This window comes from Oncorhynchus nerka, linkage group LG28 (assembly GCF_034236695.1).
Source record: "Oncorhynchus nerka isolate Pitt River linkage group LG28, Oner_Uvic_2.0, whole genome shotgun sequence".
Taxonomy (NCBI): Eukaryota; Metazoa; Chordata; class Actinopteri; order Salmoniformes; family Salmonidae; genus Oncorhynchus; species Oncorhynchus nerka.
Window position 1 is genome coordinate 73,164,783 of NC_088423.1, and position 17,680 is coordinate 73,182,462.

The 17,680-nt window shown below is 44.8% G+C and overlaps 1 protein-coding gene across 6 annotated transcripts in view; it reads right to left on the reverse strand.

Moving 5' to 3' along the window:
• Window positions 1-17,680, reverse strand: part of LOC115113659 (transcription factor 12) — a 101,421-nt gene that overhangs the window by 57,697 nt on the left and 26,044 nt on the right. The gene's annotated exons all lie outside the window — the stretch shown is intronic.

The following is a 17,680-nucleotide window of genomic DNA, read 5'->3' on the forward strand; positions in this document are numbered from 1 at the left end:
GAGACTGATCAACAACTACAGGAAGCGTTTGGAGTCATTGCAGCTAAAGGGGCACAACCAGTTATTGAGTGTAAGGGGCAATTCATTTTTCACACAGGGGCATTGGGTGTTGCATAACTTTGTTTATGAAAGAAATGAAATAAGTTTGTAATTGTCGTATTATTTGTTCACTCAGGTTCCCTTTATCTAATATTAGGTCTTGGTGGAAGATCTGATAATATTCAGTATCAAAAATATGCAAAAGTTGAGAACATTAGAACGTTGCAAATACTTTTTTATAAGCACTGTATCTCATGTAGAAATGTAGCATCTCATCACACTTTAAAGAGCCAATCCGGAGCTCAAACAATGGCCACACCTCCACATGTTTTGGTAAACAGCTGACAGATGGGGCTTGAGAAATATAACCACTCTCACATTCATAGACAGAGCTATGGAGGCAAGGACTGACTAGCCATGAGATCAAAATGATAGTTTTAACCATGTTTTAAAGCAACACAGTTTTTGTTTACACTAACTTTGTTTACAAACATTGGAGTAAAATATGCTTATATTTTGGATATAATGTATGTACCAACTCCAGATTGGCCCTTTAAGGAGAATCACCTCAGTAAAAAGTTCTCAAGGCTGGTCTCCCTGAATAGAGAGTCATCCCAAGCTGTACCTAAAAAAAAACATTGATGGTTTGTGTACAACTGCCTAGCCTTGCCCTTTCGCGGAATCAAAGGACATGTGAAAGCTCAGACTACCTCAACTCACGCAACACTGAGTCACAGAGAGCTCAGCGCAGTACTTCAGTGTTAAAACTCTGCTACTGAACTGGCTGGACATGGAGCCTGGCAAGACTCTCCATCAGGGAACAAGATAGAGCACAATGCCAGAGACCGGCAGACGGACGGACACATTCCAACAGATATATGGAGGTACAGTAGCCAAGAGTGTGTCTGTGATGGAGATGCAGTGCAGTAGTGGGGTCAGGAGACTTGAGCTGTTCCACTGGCAGCATTCCTTCCTAATGAATCATTGCCCTTCAACTTTGTGTTTTCATTTAACAATCACTAACATTTGTATTGGCATCAGCTGCCTGCTAGTGTAAGGGGAGCGTAAATCTACAGAAGAGAGAAAGGGGACAGAGAGAGAGAGAGGGAAATGGGTGAGGAAGAAAGAGAGAGAGAATATGAGGGATAAAGAGGGGTGTGGGGGGCAAACAAAGGGGGCTAAGGTAGGAAAAAGGAAGTGGTCAAGAAAAGAGAGAGTGTGACATGGACAAAGTACAGCGAGATGAAGAAAAGAGAGATAGAGGGAGAGAGAGAGAGAGAGAGAGAGAGAGAGAGAGAGAATGCCTAGTCTCTGCTAAAAGTATGGATGCTTTCCAATAGTGATTGTAGGCAGATTCTTTAGATGTGTGTATAAAGGGATTGGCTAAATGCTGGCAGCTCATGATTCAGTCGTCAAACCCTAGTAAGACACTGCCTCCACTATTCTGAAAATCCTTCCTTGCTGTAGATGTAGTATCTCACATTTGAGCAACGCACCGAGCTACGCTTTTTGATGTGTCATTTAGCATTACAGAGATTTCTATGGGAATAGGCTTGCCTGACTTTAGGTGGGCTTTACAGGAGTGGGTTGGCTTTGTCACCAAGGGAAACAGCAGACAAGGTAGTGGAGACCGGATGTGAATTACTGAACAATCAAACGCCCATATATTTCATGAAACGGGAATGAAAAGAAGAGCTGGTTTTACTGAATAATCCACAGCTTCCACAGCTTAATCCATGCTTATAATCCACAGTCAAACCAACACCAGAAATATTTCACTATGATGTACAGAATGATGTGCTGTCAGAATCAGTGGAGGTGAGGTGACTATCATGAACAATATGATACAATATTACATGCAGTGGAAAAGGATGATATTTCCAGATGTTCCAGGACTGACTGGCTGGACCTGTAATTACTGTCATCGCCCCTCCGCTGCTGCAGCTGCCCCTCAGGGACCTGTTACATCACCTCACCTCTCACCTGGCCCTCCTTCTTGGACAGGTAGCCCCCTCTGCAGCTGCCCCTCAGGGACCTGTTACATCACCTCACCTCTCCCCTGGCCCTCCTTCTTGGACAGGTAGCCCCCTCTGCAGCTGCCCCTCAGGGACCTGTTACATCACCTCACCTCTCCCCTGGCCCTCCTTCTTGGACAGGTAGCCCCCTCTGCAGCTGCCCCTCAGGGACCTGTTACATCACCTCACCTCTCCCCTGGCCCTCCTTCTTGGACAGGTAGCCCCCTCTGCAGCTGCCCCTCAGGGACCTGTTACATCACCTCACCTCTCCCCTGGCCCTCCTTCTTGGACAGACAGCCCCCTCTGCAGCTGGGCTGGGCAACGCCACACTGACAGCATTGGGGCCAGGGCCTGAGGAGGGCAGGGCAGGGACCGGGTGGGAGTGAGTGGGGTGGGGAGGGAGCGCGGCATGGAGGAGAGGGATTTGTGCCCTTTCAGCTCGTCTTCAGCTCTTCACGCTCCACTGAGCACAGTAACAGATAAACGCACCCTGCAGCTCTGCATAATGACCGGCTACATCCACTAGACTACAGCGCACCACACCTCCTCTCCCCGCGCCTCCCCTCTCCTCCCTCTCCACCCTCTTTCTTTCTCCTCCTCTGCTGGCCTGACACACAGAATAACACTAGACACATTCAAAGATGCACAGAAAAACAACACACACAAAAAAAATGTATTCACCTATTGTTTAGTACCCAGTAAACAAATCACAAGTAGCAATACATATGCTTGAAATGGTTGCAGAAATGTGCTCTCACTGTGCTAAGGCCTTGTGCCTTCACACAAGAGTGGATTCATTACAAACCAGTCTTCTCTCATCATGTGGTACCAGTGGAGTAGACAAAGGGATAATATCATCTATTCCATCTCTAGTTCAGTTGAGCTAACAGTGAGTATGGTTAAAGGACCAACCACCACAATCACTCACAGTCCTTAATGATCTACTGTGACTCACACCTGTGAGTACAGCTCACCATCTGTGTGTGTGTGTGTGTGTGTGTGTGTGTGTGTGTGTGTGTGTGTGTGTGTAGATTTGAGCGTAACCAGGAGAAAGAGAAGAGACAGAGAGACAGAGAGAGAGAGGGGGGCGCAATCAGAGAGAAGGGGGGTGCAAGCAGGAGCGAGTGAGTGACAGACGGAGGAGAGGAGAAGGAGCAGCCTAGGCAGCACCTGTGACCCACAATGCAGAAGTACCCGGGTGAACACCTGAGCAGCACCTGGCCGCAATCACAGCCTGGGTCGGGGGAGGGGCCCTCGCGGGACAGAATGGCGAGCACACCGACACCTGCACCAGTTAAACACGCTCGGGATGCTAGCGCCATGTGGGATTTGGCTCTCCATGATAAGCCTTAAGGAACAATTAAAAAGGAAAAGGAGAAAAAGACACTACCGAGGCACTGAGAGAGATTGATTTTTCCCCCCGCTGTACAAAAGGCAGGGAGAATACATCTTGGCGCTGTCATGGCCCCTCTTGTGCACAAAACCCTGGGCAACAAAATGCTCTGAACACTTTGCATTGTCACTAAACGACTGCATCATTTCATTTCCTGGAAACCCATTACATTTCATCAAAAGGAGAGGAAAAACAGATGAGAACAATTCTTCTGTGCAGGGAGAATTCATTTAGCAGAAAGCAGAGGGAGAAGAGAGGGGAGAGAGGAGGAGAGGGAGGAGAGAGAGGAGGGCTAACTGCAGAACACTCTGCAGGCTGGCAATGAGGATGCAAATCTCAGAAACGAGTGCTGCATGGGCTCCATAATTATTTTCCTGGTGACAGCAAGCATTACAGCTTTAATTACCCAGATAAGGCAAGCAGCACAAACTATTCTTGGAAACTGTTCAATTTAAACTGTGTGATATTCATCTGTTCCAAGGATACTGAGGAATGCTGCTTTTAAAAAAGGTGTACTTTCATCCACATTGAAATTGTTGTATGAAAACCACTGATGCACATGGATACATGGTCACAGTGGTCTTGGACACACTAACAGGGGTTGGCTGGCCTTCAAGGACAGATTGTGATTTAAACTCCGTTTTCACTGCTCTCCTCTCGTCCATCTATCAACAGCGAAAGCATGTCAGTCTGTGGACTTTTCCTGAGCCTATACACAGACTTTAAGACTGGTCCAAGGCCTGGCTGTTGAGTAGCTCTGGAGAAGGCCTCACATTTTCAATAAAGGAGCCTGTGGAACCTAGTCTCCACATATTCTGGCCTGAAAACTAAAAAGCACTTTCCTCCAGGGAATTATATAAAAAAAATACAAATGAATTGACATAGAGACAACACTTTCTATGAAAATAAAAATCTGTTACAGATCCATTTCATCTATTACAAATGAATTAGGGTTAGGAGTCCAAGGTATTTGGTGACGGTCCCAGTGGTATCAGATGGAAACCCAGTAACCACTGTCTCCAGAGGAGACAGTCTGTCTCTGGGGCCCAGGCCACAGCCTCCCCTGCTCCATTAACTGCCATTTAATAGATTTAATTTATCTGGAAATATGAGCCGTGTTTAAGCAGGTTAGTTAGGGGACTTTTCACAGTAATCCCTAGGATGGTGTTCAACAACTGGAAGGCAACACAACACACAGCTCTGAGATCATCATAGGTGACTCGAAATACAGTCCCATGCCATTTCAGACATGACGTAAAGTGGAAATACCATTAGCCCACCAAATCAAGTCTAACGACAGAAGGCCTGGGAGTGTGTGGTGAGTTAGTCATATTAATCAGATTTGTTTTCATAGTACTAGACACACACAGAGCGTATGAGGTGCGCTGGAGGAACGTGAGGGTGTATGGTAGCAGCTCAGCAGAGTTATTAATACAGACACAGTCACATGGCTGAACACACACACATACAGTACTAGTCAAAAGTTTGCACACACCTTCTCATTCAAGGGTTTTTCTTTATTTGAGTATTTTCTACATTATGGATTAATAGTGAAGACATCAAAACTATGAAATAACTCACAAGGAATCATGTAGTAACCAAAAAAGTATTAAACAAATCAAAATATTTTTTATATTTGAAATTCTTCAAAGTAGCCACCCTTTGCCTTGATGACAGCTTTCCACACTCTTGGCATTCTATCAAACAGCTTAATGAGGTAGTCACCTAGAATGCATTTCAAATTCAATAAACAGGTATGCCTTCTTAAAAGTTAATTTGCGGAATTTATTTCCTTCTGAATGCATTTGAGCCAATCAGCTGTGTTGTGACAAGGTAGGGGTGGAATGCAGAAGATAGCCCTATCTGGCAAAAGACCAAGTCCATATTATGGCAAGAACAGCTCAAATTAACAAAGAGAAATTACAGTCCATCATTACTTTAAGACATGAAGGTCAGTCAATCTGGAAAATGTCAAGAAATTTGAACGTTTCTTCAAGTACAGTTGTAAAAGCTATCAAGCACTATGATGAAATTGGCTCTCATGAGGACCACCTCAGGAAAGGAAGACCCAGAGTTACTTCTTCTGCAGAGGATAAGGTCATTAGAGTTAACTGCACCTCAAATTGCAGCCCAAATAAATGCTTCACAGAGTTCAAATAACAGACACTTCTCAACATCAACTGTTCAGAGGAGACTGCGTGAATCAGGCCTTCATGGTTGAATTGCTGCAAAGAAACCACTACTAAAGGACACCAATAAGAAGAGACTTGCTTGGGCCAAGAAACACCAGCAATGGACATTAGACCTGTGGATGTCTGTCCTTTGGTCTGATGAGTCCAAATGTGAGATTTGTGGTTCCATCCGCCGTGTCTTTGTGAGACGCAGAGTAGGTGAACGGATTATCTCCCCATGTGTGGTTCCCACCATGAAGCATGGAGGAGGAGGTGTGATGGTGCTTTGCTGGTGACACTGTCTGTGATTTATTTAGAATTCAAGGCACACTTACCCAGCATGGGTACCACAGCATTCTGCAGCGATACTCCATCCCATCTGGTTTGCGCTTAGTGGGACTATAATTTCTTTATCAACAGGACAAAGACCCGAAACACACCTCCAGGCTGTGTAAGGGCTATTTGACCAAGAAGGAGGGTGATGGAGTGCTGGCTAGTCAAAACTGTTCGCTGCTCTGGCCCCCAATGGTGGAACAAACTTTGGAGACACCTGAAACCCCACCTCTTTAAGGAATACCTAGAATCCCTCTCACCCCCTCCCCTGAAAAGATTTAGATGCACTGACTGGAGTCATAAGGTGAATCAGAATGACCTGGCCTCCACAAATCAAATGTTAAATGTATCAGATGACCTGGCCTCCACAATCACCCGACCTCAACCCAATTGAGATGGTTTTGGATGAGTTGGACTACAGAGTGAAGGAAGTGAAGGAAAAGCAGCCAACAAGTGAGCCCTCTCCTGTACTCCCTGTTCACCCACGACTGCGTTTGCCACGCACGCCTCCAACTCAATCATCAAGTTTGCGGACGACACAACAGTGGTAGGCTTGATTACCAACAACGATTCATTACTTCCGGGTTGGAGCGAGCGGTCGCATCCGCGCTTCGGTCTGCTTCGGTCTGCAGGTTGTATAACTTTTCATTACATTTCATTATAGTACAACGGTTTGATTTGTCTAATCTTAGCAATTTCTTCTTAGCTAGCTACATAGCCGTCTTTGTATCAAAGATAATTGCGTAATTATCGTATTTCGTCGTCCTCCTATCTGCCCAGCAGCTAGCCAGCTAGCTAACGTTCACCGTCTACCGTAGCACTGTAGTAACTATCACACTCAACTGAACGACTTGATTAGTGTAGTGTTAGCTAGCTACATAGTTGTCTTTGCTGTCTTCGTATCCAAGATAATTGTGTAGTTTAGAGTGTGTAGTCTTAGAGCGATTATCTTAATTTACCAAGGTTAGCTAGCCAGCTATTTGTCGTCCTTAACGTAGGAGTCACTCCTAGCTAGCCAACAGCTAGCCAACGTCTACTGAATAGAACTTTCGCATTCCGGTCGCATTCCGCTTCGCTCCACAGGTAGTATCACATTTTCATTTCATTTCATTACAGTCCCAACGGTGTGATTTGTTTGATCGTAGCTAGCTACATAGCTAGCTACATAGCCGTCTTTGTTTCAAAGATAATTGTGTAGTCTAGAGCGATTTTCTAGGTTAGCTAGCCAGCTATTGTCGTTCTTTTAACGCAACGTAACGTAATCAACACTGCTAGCTAGCCAGCTAGCCCCCGAATAGCAGCATTGTAGAATGAGCGCTAAGAACCTTGGCGTGATCCTGGACAACACCCTGTCGTTCTCAACTAACATCAAGGCGGTGGCCCGTTCCTGTAGGTTCATGCTCTACAACATCCGCAGAGTACGACCCTGCCTCACACAGGAAGCGGCGCAGGTCCTAATCCAGGCACTTGTCATCTCCCGTCTGGATTACTGCAACTCGCTGTTGGCTGGGCTCCCTGCCTGTGCCATTAAACCCCTACAACTCATCCAGAACGCCGCAGCCCGTCTGGTGTTCAACCTTCCCAAGTTCTCTCACGTCACCCCGCTCCTCCGCTCTCTCCACTGGCTTCCAGTTGAAGCTTGCATCCGCTACAAGACCATGGTGCTTGCCTACGGAGCTGTGAGGGAAATGGCACCTCAGTACCTCCAGGATCTGATCAGGCCCTACACCCAAACAAGGGCACTGCGTTCATCCACCTCTGGCCTGCTCGCCTCCCTAGCACTGAGGAAGTACAGTTCCCGCTCAGCCCAGTCAAAACTGTTCGCTGCTCTGGCCCCCCAATGGTGGAACAAACTCCCTCACGACGCCAGGACAGCGGAGTCAATCACCACCTTCCAGAGACACCTGAAACCCCACCTCTTTAAGGAATACCTAGGATAGGATAAAGTAATCCTTCTCACCCCCCTTAAAAGATTTAGATGCACTATTGTAAAGTGGCTGTTCCACTGGATGTCATAAGGTGAAAGCACCAATTTGTAAGTCGCTCTGGATAAGAGCGTCTGCTAAATGACTTAAATGTAAATGTAAACGACGAGACGGCCTACAGGGAGGAGGTGAGGGCCCTCGGAGTGTGGTGTCAGGAAAATAACCTCACACTCAATGTCAACAAAACTAAGGAGATGATTGTGGACACCCCTCCCTGTAGGGAACACCCCCCTATCCACATTGATGGAACAGTAGTGGAAAGGGTAGTAAGTTTTAAGTTCCTCGGCGTACACATCACAGACAGACTGAATTGGTCCAGCCACAGAGACAGCATCGTGAAGAAGGCGCAGCAGCGCCTCTTCAACCTCAGGAGGCTGAAGAAATTTGTCTTGTCACCAAAAGCACTCACAAACTTCTACAGATGCACAATCGAGAGCATCCTGTCGGGCTGTATCACCGCCTGGTACGGCAACTGCTCCGCCCACAACCGTAAGGCTCTCCAGAGGGTAGTGAGGTCTGCACAACGCATCACCGGGGGCAAACTACCTGCCCTCCAGGACACCTACACCACCCGATGTCACAGGAAGGCCATAAAGATCATCAAGGACAACAACCACCCGAGCCACTGCCTGTTCACCCCGCTATCGTCCAGTACTTCCGGGCGCCGACAGAGATGGCCGCCTCGCTTCGCGTTCCTAGGAAACTATGCAGTTTTTATTTTTTTTACGTGTTATTTCTTACATTAGTACCCCAGGTCATCTTAGGTTTCATTACATACATTCGAGAAGAACTACTGAATATAAGATCAGCATCAACTCACCATCAGTACGACCAAGAATATGATTTTCGCGACGCGGATCCTGTGTTCTGCCTTTCAACCAGGACAACGGAATGGATCCCAGCCGGCGACCCCCCAAAAAAACGACTCCGTAAAAGAGGGAAACGAGGCGGTCTTCTGGTCAGACTCCGGAGACGGGCACATCGTGCACCACTCCCTAGCATTCTTCTCGCCAATGTCCAGTCTCTTGACAACAAGGTTGATGAAATCCGAGCAAGGGTAGCATTCCAGAGGGACATCAGAGACTGTAACGTTCTTTGCTTCACGGAAACATGGCTCACTGGAGAGACGCTATCGGAGGCGGTGCAGCCAGCGGGTTTCTCCACGCATCGCGCCGACAGAAACAAACATCTTTCTGGTAAGAAGAGGGGCGGGGGCGTATGCCTTATGGCTAACGAGACATGGTGTGATGAAAGAAACATACAGGAACTCAAATCCTTCTGTTCACCTGATTTAGAATTCCTCACAATCAAATGTCGACCGCATTATCTACCAAGAGAATTCTCTTCGATTATAATCACAGCCGTATATATTCCCCCCCAAGCAGGCACATCGATGGCTCTGAACGAACTTTATTTGACTCTTTGCAAACTGGAATCCATACATCCTGAGGCTGCATTCATTGTAGCTGGGGATTTTAACAAGGCTAATCTGAAAACAAGACTCCCTAAATTGTATCAGCATATCGATTGCACAACCAGGGCTGGAAAAACCTTGGATCATTGTTACTCTAACTTCCGCGACACATATAAGGCCCTGCCCCGCCCTCCTTTCAGAAAAGCTGACCACGACTCCATTTTGTTGATCCCTGCCTACAGACAGAAACTAAAAAAAAGAAGCTCCCACGCTGAGGTCTGTCCAACGCTGGTCCGACCAAGCTGATTCCACACTCCAAGACTGCTTCCATCACGTGGACTGGGATATGTTTCGTATTGCGTCAGATAACAACATTGACGAATACGCTGATTTGGTGTGCGAGTTCATTAGAACGTGCGTTGAAGATGTCGTTCCCATAGCAACGATTAAAACATTCCCAAACCAGAAACCGTGGATTGATGGCAGCATTCGCGTGAAACTGAAAGCGCGAACCACTGCTTTTAATCAGGGCAAGGTGACTGGTAACATGACCGAATACAAACAGTGCAGCTATTCCCTCCGCAAGGCTATCAAACAAGCTAAGCGTCAGTATAGAGACAAAGTAGAATCTCAATTCAACGGCTCAGACACAAGAGGTATGTGGCAGGGTCTACAGTCAATCACGGACTACAAGAAGAAAACCAGCCCAGTCACGGACCAGGATGTCTTGCTCCCAGGCAGACTAAATAACTTTTTTGCCCGCTTTGAGGACAATACAGTGCCACTGACACGGCCTGCAACGAAAACATGCGGACTATCCTTCACTGCAGCCGAGGTGAGTAAAACATTTAAACGTGTTAACCCTCGCAAGGCTGCAGGCCCAGACGGCATCCCCAGCCGCGCCCTCAGAGCATGCGCAGACCAGCTGGCTGGTGTGTTTACGGACATATTCAATCAATCCCTATACCAGTCTACTGTTCCCACATGCTTCAAGAGGGCCACCATTGTTCCTGTTCCCAAGAAAGCTAAGGTAACTGAGCTAAACGACTACCGCCCTGTAGCACTCACTTCCATCATCATGAAGTGCTTTGAGAGACTAGTCAAGGATCATATCACCTCCACCCTACCTGACACCCTAGACCCACTCCAATTTGCTTACCGCCCAAATAGGTCCACAGACGATGCAATCTCAACCACACTGCACACTGCCCTAACCCATCTGGACAAGAGGAATACCTATGTGAGAATGCTGTTCATCGACTACAGCTCGGCATTCAACACCATAGTACCCTCCAAGCTCGTCATCAAGCTTGAGACCCTGGGTCTCGACCCCGCCCTCTGCAACTGGGTACTGGACTTCCTGACGGGCCGCCCCCAGGTGGTGAGGGTAGGCAACAACATCTCCACCCCGCTGATCCTCAACACTGGGACCCCACAAGGGTGCGTTCTGAGCCCTCTCCTGTACTCCCTGTTCACCCACGACTGCGTGGCCACGCACGCCTCCAACTCAATCATCAAGTTTGCGGATGACACAACAGTGGTAGGCCTGATTACCAACAATGACGAGACGGCCTACAGGGAGGAGGTGAGGGCCCTCGGAGTGTGGTGTCAGGAAAATAACCTCACACTCAACGTCAACAAAACTAAGGAGATAATTGTGGACTTCAGGAAACAGCAGAGGGAACACCCCCCTATCCACATCGATGGAACAGTAGCCATCAGACTGTTAAACACCCACCACTAACATTGAGTGGCTGCTGCCAACACACTGACACAACTCCAGCCACTTTAATAATGGGAATTGATGGGAAATTATGTCAAATATATCACTAGCCACTTTAAACAATGCTACCTAATATAATGTTTACATACCCTACATTATTCATCTCATATGTATATGTATATACTGTACTCTATATCATCTACTGCATCTTTATGTAATACATGTATCACTAGCCACTTTAACTATGCCACTTTGTTTACATACTCATCTCATATGTATATACTGCACTCAATACCATCTACTGTATCTTGCCTATGCCGCTCTGTACCATCACTCATTCATATATCTTTATGTACATATTCTTTATCCCCTTACACTTGTGTCTATAAGGTAGTAGTTTTGGAATTGTTAGCTAGATTACTTGTTGGTTATTACTGCATTGTCGGAACTAGAAGCACAAGCATTTCGCTACACACGCATTAACATCTGCTAACCATGTGTATGTGACAAATAAAATTTGATTTGATTTTATTTGAGCATATGTGGGAACTCCTTCTAGACTGTTAGAAAAGCATTCCTCATGAAACTGGTTGAGAGAATGCCAAGAGTATGCAAAGCTGTCATCTTTTTTCATTACTGCATGATTCCATATGTGTTATTTCCTAGTTTTGATGTCTTCACTATTATTCTAGAATACAGAATAATAAAGAAAATACCTTGAATGTGTAGGTGTGTCCAAACCTTTGACTGGTACTGTATACATACATACTCTACATATGTACTCTATACACACACACACTAACTCTCATACTCAAACTCTCATTAAATCACTTTCAACACACTCAGCAAACAATGGTCACCAAACCTACTTCAACTGTCAAGAGGAAGGTTGCAACAGATTTTTTGCTGCAAAAAAAATAGAAAAGTGATCAAAAGACAGCAACGATGTTTCATGTTTCTGGATGTCCTTTGTAGGACATTTCCCCTTCTTTCTCTTCTTCTTTGACGCACAGCCATCAACGTGACTCACGGAATAAATCCTGTCTTGCGAAATTAAGCAGTGATTACCAAGTGCCATCTGAGAGCCAGGTTGAAAGTCAATAGCTCTTCCTAGCCTCTGTCCTTAATGGTACATATAGGCCTTGTCTATGCCAAACTGAAGGAAAAGAGCAAACACCGCCAAAAATATTTTGAATAGAACTCACCCAAGGTGAATGAAGAAGCTCAAAGCCAACAGACTTGAAAGGAGTGAGAAATGAGTGGAGGACTTATTTAAACTGACACCTGAAGCAGCGGTAGTAACCCTCAACACCCTTCCTCCTCACCTAGGAGGGCGAATAGGCTCTGTGCTTCTACTCAACAGAAAAGGCTTAACAAAAATCACACTGCTACTAGTCTATTTATATTTTATCATCTGAACCAATTGTTCAAATTGCATCAGATTGTTAAACGTTTCCTCTCCATTCTACAGTAAGAGATGAAACTCAGCAGGAAATAAGATCCAAGTCTGGTACTCATATAGTCATCCCAATGAACCAGCATAGGGCTCTCAGGAAATACAACTCAATGAGTCCTGTCGTGCTCTCAATGCAGGAGCAGATACAAGTATAACTATCGTTCACCATTGGTCTGGCAACTCTGAAAAATGAAACAACATTACAGGGCCAGGAGAATTCTCCATGTACCGCTGTTAAATGAACATATTGAAGATATAGAACCACTCATATGTACATTAAGAACACCTTCCAACTATTGAGTTGCACCACCTCCTTTTGCCCTCAGAACAGCCTCAATTTGTCGGGGCATGGACTCTACAAAGTGTCAAAAGCTTCCACAGGTATGCTGGCATTGTTGACTCCAAATGGTTCCCACAGTTGTGTCAAGTTGGCTGGATGTCCTTTGGGTGGTAGACCATTCTGGATACACACAGGAAACTGTTGAGTGTGAAAAACCCAGCAGAGTTGCAGTTCTTGGCACCTACTACCATACCCTGTTCAAAGGCACTTAAATATTTTGTCTTGCCCATTCACCCTTTGAATGGCACATTATTGAACCAGTCTCCTCCCCTTCATCTACACTGATTTTAGTGGATTTAACAAATGACATCAATAAGGGATCATGGTGTTAACCGGGATTCATCTGGTCAGTCTATGTCATGGAAAGAGCATGTGTTCTTAATGTTTTGTACTCTCAGTGTATATACACATATGCAGAGATGTGGACCACAAGCTGACCCAGAATGCATGGTGACACTACAGGGAAATCTCAGGGCTACAGTGCCTTCAGAAAGTATTCATACACCTGGACTTATTCCACATTTTGTTGTGTTACAGCCTGAATTCAACATTTCTTACATTTATATTTTGTCTCACCCATATACACACAATACCCCATAAATGACAATGTGAAAACGTGTTTTTTGGAGATTTTTGCAAATGTATTGAAAATTAAATAAATAAATATCTAATTTACATGAGAATTCACACCCCTGAGGCAATACTTTGTAGAAGCACCTTTGGCGGCAATTACAGCTTTATGAGTCGTCTTGGGTATGTCTCAATCAGCTTTCCACATCTGGATTTGGGCATTTCTCCCATTCTTCCTTGCAGATTTTCTCAAGTGCTGTTATATTAGATGGGGAGTGGCGGGGAACAGCAATCTTCAAGTCTTTTCACAGATTATCAAGGTTATTCAAGTCTGGGCTTCAGCTGGGCCACTCAAGTTCTTTCACATTCTTGTTCTGAAGTCATTTCAGCGTTGCTCTGGCTGTATGTTTGGGGTCATTGTCATGTTGGAACGTAAATCTTCATCAGTCTAAGGTCATTTTCACTCTGAAGCAGGTTCTCATCAAGGATTTGCCTGTATTTGCCTCCATTCATTGTTCCCTCTATCATTACCAGTCTCACAGTCCCTGCCACCACCATGCTTCAAGGTAGGGATGATGTTAAACGGTTGATGAGCTGTGTTCTCCAGACATAGCGCTATTGCATTCAGGCCAAAGAGTAAAATGTTTGTCTCATCAGACCACAGAATCTTTTGCCTTTATGATCTCAGAGTCTTTTACATCCCTTTTTGCAAACTCCAGGTGTTCTGTCATTTTTCTCAGGAGTGGCTTCCGTCTGGCCACTGTCCCATAAAGCCGAGATTGGTGAAGTGCTGTAGAGACTGAGGCAGGTTCTCCCATCTCAGCCAAGAAACTCTGTAGTTCTGTCAGAGTGGTCATTGGGTTCTTGGTCACCTCCCTGACCAAGGTTGGTCGGGCAGCCAGCTCTGGGTAGTTCCATATTTAGTCAATTTCCCAATGATGGAGACCACTGTGCTCTTCGAAACTTTCAACACTCTAGAAATGATTTTATACCCTTCCCTTGATACACTGAATGTACAAAACATTAGGAACACCAGCCCTTTCCATGACATAGACCGACCAGGTGAATCCAGGTGAAAGCTATGATCCCTTATTGATGTCACTTGTTAATTCCACGTCAATCAGTGTAGATGAAGGGGAGGAGACAGGTTACAAAATGATTTTTAAGCCTCGAGGCAATCTTTCTAAATCATGTCCAAACAACTAAATTACTTTCTGCCAGATCTTTTTTCTGATTTAGTTTTATATTAAAGCAGAAAGATTTTCCCATCCCAATAATACAATTTAATCTGCTTAATTATGAGACTATATTTCAAGTGATACATACTATATGACCCAAAGCCAAAACAGGTGTGTTTTGCCTTGCCAACAGTTACTGTTTGTGTCTTGAATATCAACAAAAGCCTAAACCAATTTCTCTTTGTGATCATAATCTGTTTGACCAGTAAATACAACACCCGCTGAAGAGGCAGGATTCCCTATCTGCATGCATATTTCTATTTAATCTAAAGCTGGATTAGTGCTTATTAAATATTGCCTCAAACAACTACACACAGTCAGCGTTATGCAACACCCTCCACTCCTCCCTCAGAGAAACACTGGTATACAGGACACATCCTCAGCCAGGAGAGAGACAGGGCAAGGGGGGCTGGACATAGGCCATAATCATCCTTTACCTTAGAGCTTCTAGAACTTGTTCTAGGGTTCCTTACATGGAATATAGAGTGAACAGAAGAATATGGGTGAAAAGGGAGCAGAGATATAAGTATTTAATAAATCTAGAACTTCAGTGGGAGTTGTAAATACTAAGAATATTGCATTTGTAACACTGGATGGGATTGAGTCGTTCCATTATAATACTCACTCCATCCTTTCCCACTTTGTCTGCCGCTTACCATTATTTACTGTTTACTGGATTTTGTCAAGGAGCAGCATTTGCATACATACAAACATGGAAACACAATGAGCAGCATGTCCGTGTTGCTCACCACCTCGTCATCTACACAGTCAGTGACTGAGTCAGAGGGATCTACATGGCCTTCTGAGTGAGACAGTGAGCTGATACTGCACTATTGTATGTATGGATAGTGTAGCGTGCTGAGGAGGATGTGTCGTCGTGCAGTAAGAGGATTGGAGAGTGGGGGGGGCGGGGGGCAGACCGCCTGACCCGCTCTGACACAGGCACTGCGTTAGCCCCAAGAGAGGTTGCTGGTGCCATCACTGGGAGCTCACACGACACCCTGCCCTTCTCCTCATCCTAATCCACATTCCTCACCCTCCAACCCACAGGCTTTACTCGTGAGGGACAGACAATAAGGCCATCACATGAGGCAAGAGGGAGTCATTCTGATCATCATCTATTTATGTAGATTCATATCTGATTCCTGAAAGACATTGGGTACTCCTGTTCCCATACATGTAGCTACATACGAATAGCTTCATTGAATTTATATTTACAACACAGTTTACTACTCATTTGTTATTCTACTATTCCCAAGCTGTACAAAGACAAAGCCCCAATGAACCAAAGATGACCTCTAGAATGAGCCTCCATTATTCAAGTCATGCAGCATATTCTGCTGGTAACTGTCATTAAAATATAATGTCAAATAAACAGTCATTGCCAGCCATCTGTTGGGCACTAACAACTGTAACATGTTCATTATCATACACAATAGCTGACCTCAAATAACCCCAAGCTGCTTTCAACATGTCATACTTCTCTTTGGTTGAATGATGGAGTCAGGTCTGAGCCAACCGTCTCCTCTGTTCCATTTACAAACCATGAAATAAAATACAAAGACAAAAACATGCACACACACACACACACAATACAATCAGGACAATGGCTCGCTGGCTTTTCTTCGACTAAGTACGTCTTAGGAGGTAAGATTTCTTATCTAAACTAAAGCTGATTTAGATGTTGCTCAAAAGCATTGCGAATGAGGTTTCCTGGTCATTGTGAGTCAGGTCTGTCGAAGCCAAGGACTGTATGGGTCTGAACACACACAAAGCATTGAGTAAGGAAGGCCATTGTCCCTTTCCACCTGCAGAGCTATCAGTAAAGCAAGGCACACTTAAATAATATAAACACTCAAATCAGAACAATATCCATTCGTATACAATGCCAAATACAATACCAAAAATAGGGCTTGGTAAATGTGGCAGTGAGTCATTGAACCTATGCTTCCAATCGTTCAAAACATGTTATCTTCTTTTAAATGTCTTGAGTAACCACATACACTGAGGTATCTAAACAAAGGGTCTACATCATCCAAATATGTGTCGAAGGAAACTGCAGACCATTGAGATTTGGATTAAGATAATCCATTTAGATGACCATGGCTCGGTTGTAAAACTCCAATGGTGAGATCAAACAAAAATGGGTCACGTAGTACTGTACAACCAGAGGGTTCCCTTGTAAATGCTGCGTGTATAGTTGTAATGCATAATTGTATAATGTCCCTGCATGCGTGTTCCACCTCTTTCATTGGTGAGGAATAACCTTTCAGGCTTGATTTAATAATGTCGCCCCAAAGTAGGTAATTCCATGTAAATCCCAGATATTACTGCTGAAATTCAATTGTATTGAAGACCAGGCTCATCTTCCAATCCCAGCCTCTGATAAGCACAGGCTATTTAGGCCCACAATCAGATTGTCTAATGCCCTGACACATCATTGCAGCAGATCATTTCCATATTGTGCCACTTATAAGCATAATTACAGCCAGAGCCGGAGAACAGAGAGGAGCCCACCCTCCCAGACGCATCCTGTGATCAATCGCCACAAAGATAACATTTCATTTTCAGTCGTCTCCTGCACCAGCACCCATCCGTAAACTATCCACCTTGCATGGCAACCAGTCTCCAGGGCAATCTTACAATGAGCCGGGGATTCAGTTGCCCATTAAACTGTCATGTGCTAACACATCACAATGACTCCAGGAGAAAGGCCAGTGTAATATATAGCTTTTAATTGTTAGAATGTATCTGTCACATCAGGGGGGAATAAATAACCTTTAGACATTCTAACCCACCATTTAGGTTTGATAAATCTATAATATGGTTTTATGATGGGGATTTCTTTAACCAGTGATCATCATTCTTATCTGTTCATACTCAACAGTGATTATATACTGGGATGGCAAAGGACCAGCACAGTAAATTCAATCTCCTAAATCTCCAAAAGCCTCCCAATCTGAATGGAGTCACTACTGGCTTCAAAATAAAGGCTTTTATTTG